General features: G+C 35.1%; 1 long non-coding RNA gene and 1 other non-coding gene across 2 annotated transcripts in view; both read left to right on the top strand.

Annotated features, from left to right (window-relative positions):
* Positions 1–4,604, top strand: part of LOC106868464 (uncharacterized) — a 7,266-nt gene extending 2,662 nt beyond the window's left edge. The window contains exons 2-3 of the long non-coding RNA XR_001409298.2: positions 1,223–1,477; positions 4,538–4,604. This is a non-coding gene — a long non-coding RNA (uncharacterized LOC106868464). The remainder of the gene's footprint in view (positions 1–1,222; positions 1,478–4,537) is intronic.
* Positions 4,354–4,426, top strand: Trnaa-agc (transfer RNA alanine (anticodon AGC)). The gene has a single exon. It is a non-coding gene; the product is annotated as a tRNA-Ala (tRNA).

Raw genomic sequence — 4,604 nt, 5'->3', positions numbered from 1 at the left:
TAAATTCTTATAAAGAATTTATCCTATATTATATTATATATATATATATATATATATATATTTATATACAAATTATAGTAAGAATGGATACATAAGGGTAGAAGACTACAGGAACAATACCGTATATCCAACACAAGATTTAATATATGTGTGTGTGCGTGTGTGTGTTCAATTTTTTCTAGAATCAATAAATATATAGTTTTAAGTCTCTAAAATGTCTAAAAAGTAAGGTAAAATAAAGTATACAGGCATATACAATGATATAAACTTCAGAAATATCATGAATGTTTAAAATATTTATTTAAAAATATTGTAAACCATTCACACTGAAAGCACATATATATACAAACATATACGCATATACATGTGTGATTTTACTTCCCACCCATGTGCTCTTGGGTTCAGTCCTACTATGCAGTACCTTGGACAAGTGTCTTCGACTATTGCCCCAGTCCAACCAAGGACACGTGAGTGGAGTTGGTACATGAAAACTGAAAGAAGCCATCATATATATATATATGTATGTATGTATGCATGTCTGTCATAATTCAGTTTTATTTCAAGATCTCATGCCAAAAGAGAAAGAATCAGTTTTTAACATAGATCCAAGGCTCCTTCATTGGAATTTCAACATCAACAACAGCGTATTTTTGTTTGTATGTATATGTGCAGATTTGTATGTTTTGCTTTATGTATGTATTCTCATGCATATAGTTGCATGTCTAGACATGCTCATATATATTTAAAGGATAAACTTCTGGAAAGTTTTACAGATTTTTACAGTTCCAGTGATGGATTGGATCTGTAGTCTTTGAACCAGCTTTCTCCTTTCTGGTTTTGAGAAGCCTAATTTCTCAAGATTGGTATTTAGGCAGTATGTTACATATTCCAGTGCCCCAATAATTACATGTATAAACCTGAACTTGTAATCTGTATAGAGTAGTTGTAGATTCCTTGATAGTATGTATGTATGTGAGTATATATACACACCACACACACACATATATATACATATATATATGTGTGTGTGTGTTTATGAATTTGTTTTGCAAGATTCCTGATGTGAAAGAGTGTGTTGAGAAACAAAAAATTACCATCTCGAAATACAACAATATATATATATATATATATATATATATATAATTGGGGCTTTTTTTAATTAATTTCTGACTACAAACCCAAGCCATTTTCTTTTTCTTTATTTCTCTACAATGGAAAACAGGAGAAAAAAAGCAGGCAGTTAAAATAAACAAAAGATTGAAGAGAAAAAGTCTACGAATGTTGAAGAAAATTTCCGCATGAGTTCGCTGTTATGAAGAACTTTTGAACAATTTGGTTGAAAGACTGTGAAAAGGTTTGATTCTGCAGAGAAAGTAGAGGTGGTAAGATGGAAATGTCAGAACCGGAATTGCCAGAAGTACTAGAGGAAGACGAAGATGTGGAAGAAGGGGACCAACAGGAAGAGGGCGATGAAAAGGTAATTGATTTAATTTGTAATTTGTATTTAAATTATTCCTAATTTGGTAGATGTTAGAGATCAGTGTTTTGAGTTGTTTTTTATTTTTTTATTTTTAGGGGTCTCCAAGATTAGTGGGAGGAAGGAAGGGTATACCACTACAATTATCCTACACCTCACATTGGTTTTGTTTCCTCATAACTTTCAAGAAAAAAAATGGATATTTTTTTAATGAAATTTTCTATAAATATCTTTCTGCTGATTTAGCTTACGATTATATCAGAATTTCATCATCATCATCATCTTTTAATGTCTGTTGTCCATGCTGGCATGGGTTGGGGGTATGACCAGAACTGTCTAATTCAGCATGGTTTCTATGGCTGGATGTCCTTCCTAATGCCAACCACTCCAAGAGTGCCATTTGTATGGCATCAGTGTCTACCACAACTACAATTTCACTTAGCTGAATGGGTCTTCTTCTCAAGCACAGCATATTGCCAAAGGTCTTGGTCATTTGTCATTGCTTCCATAAGACCCACTACTTGAAAGGTGCTTTTTACATTCCACCGACACAAGTGCTAGTTATGCAACACCTAGCATCAGCTACATTGCCTCCATGAGGCCCAATGTTCGAAAGGGGCTTTTCACATGCCAGTGGCACATGTGAAACAAAAAAAACGGTGAGCCCACATACATACAGACACACATCACAATTATTTTTTTTTACCAAATTTCTTTTCACTGAATTATTACAAATTGTGACAATTATTTCGTAGTAAGCCTGTCAGATATCACAGACAGAAAAACAGTAGATTGTTGTTTATTTCTGTTCTTTTTTTTTTTTTCTCTTTGCATTGCAGTGTTATCAACATTTTTGTATTTTTATCGTATAGCAATTGTTCTGAATTTCTAAATGAATTCTCTATAAATTATACCTTGAAAAAAAATATTGTGTAGATATATATAAGCTCTGGGGTCGATTTACTCGACTGTAAAGGTGGTGCTCCAGCATGGCCGCAATCAAATGAATGAAACAAGTAAAAGAGAGAGTGTGTGATGCGTGCATGCCCATCGCTAAGGAAGTGCGCCGGATGGCATTGCCCCCTCACTTTTCAATGGTGCACCCTCAGATTTAGAAAATACAGTTTACAAAAATCTTCCCACAATCCAAATTCTGAAGCACCACCACGAGCCCCAGGCACCAAAGTGTGGTAATGAATGTGTGTCAGTATTTATGTGTGTGTGTCCACTTTTATTTTATTTTTTTTTTTTTAGTCGCCTTAAATTTCGATATAATCATGATCTACACCATCTGAAAATCTGAAGGGTATTTGCAGAAAATTTTATTTAAAAATACCCAATTTTCTTAAAGTTATGAAGAAACGAAATCAGTGAGTAGATAGGTGGGGCTCACTTGTGTAGGTATGCCGGGAGGAAGATATCTTCCAACCGGAGATATGGCCTTGATATTTGCAACAGATTGAACTTTGCTAAAGACACCCAAGGAGCCAGTTGGCGGTGTTAAACCTACCGTCCAGGTAGGCCAGGGCAGGATTTGAACGCAGAACGCAGAGCCAAAACAAATACCGCAAGACAACTAGTCCGATGTCTTTACAGTTCCGGCAATCAATCGCCCTGGCTTCTTATTTTCTATCGACTCTGAAAGGATTAAGACAGAAAACATTTAAAAAATCTCAGAAAACTTTCAATTTCTTCGAAGAATGACCCCCCTGTCGAAAGTCCAAAACTCACCTCGCCGTTCCACTTGAGTCACGAATATATTTCAACAGTTAAAATAGATTTTTAACTTCAATACAAGGCTATATGTTGTGGGTAGTGGTTGGTACGCGTTGTACAATTGTTATTCCCAACGAGAGCCATATAGCCCTCTTCGAGGACCTTGATACATTTGAAATCTTGTGTAGTATTGGGGAAATCACTTGAAATTATTTACAACTAGCTCACAGGTGTGCTGACGCCGGAAACCTGAGAAAAGTTCCTTCCTAAGGGTACCACAGTTACAAAAATAGTTGATGTAAAATATCTTACTTAAATACATCCACGAAGGATGAAATGAAAAGTCAATGTTTACTGGAATTGAAAATGGAGCATTAAAAAGAAAAGGCATTTTGGCCGATGTTCTGCTAATTCTGCCGTTCCACAACAGTAAACTCTGTTGTTAAGCACACATTTATTTATTCGAGTGTAGAAATGATATTTTTAATATTATTCTTTTGGTGTACAAATTATTATTTTCATATAATAAAAATAATAAATTTCTTTTTTAACTAAATTAACAGTCATAGTGGATCTAGTTCAAAACGGGGGCACCAGTTTTCATTTATGTTTTATGTAGTGTTTTTGGTACCGAAAGACTTTCAAACTTCGTATACTTATCTATTTTGTGTTATAGAACAGAAAAAAATTTTTGACACATTCTACCAGTGTCCCAAGTTTCAAAATGTTTCGTTAAGAAAATACTGGTGCCCCCGTTTTGAACTAGATCCGTCATAGTTGTTGTTTTTGCTGTATGAATATTTTACGGAAGCTTTTTAAAAATATTTTAGTTCATATTTCGCCTAACGCTGTTTTATTGAGGAACGTGGGTCGCAGAATCTTCCACTATAGAATTTGGAACGACTCAACGAGGGAGAGCTTCACTAAGCAGTCCCCTCGGCATGCTAGAAACAGCAGCCAAATCTTCGTCAACTTTGTGATCTTAAATAGGTACGACAAAGTAGATAATATAGTTGTAAACACAATGCCTTGATGAAAAACATGGTCTTTACAGTTGGAATGCCTGTGGTCACAGGTACGCTAAACGATTGTAATAGCTAATATAGCCGGTCATGTTTTAAGCATTAACTAATAATAAGTAGCATGCTGGAAGCCGAGCTGGGGAATTAGCTCAGATGGTAGAGCGCTCGCTTAGCATGCGAGAGGTACCGGGATCGATGCCCGGATTCTCCAACTTTAAATTTTATTTCTTTTTGTGTTTTGGCAACGCACATCAAGCGAAATGAATGTAATAATTTGTGACTGGAAAGTTGTTATAATAATTAATATTGTTGTCTTTTATAGCCAGAAGAATATGCATTGTCAGAAGACGTGATCAGTGAGTGTCTTTCATTGCTCTATAAAATAGGTG

Source organism: Octopus bimaculoides, chromosome 12, assembly GCF_001194135.2.
Source record: "Octopus bimaculoides isolate UCB-OBI-ISO-001 chromosome 12, ASM119413v2, whole genome shotgun sequence".
In the NCBI taxonomy this organism is placed as follows: domain Eukaryota; kingdom Metazoa; phylum Mollusca; class Cephalopoda; order Octopoda; family Octopodidae; genus Octopus; species Octopus bimaculoides.
The sequence above is the reverse complement of the archived record's forward strand: the minus strand, read 5'-3'. Positions and strand labels throughout refer to the sequence as shown.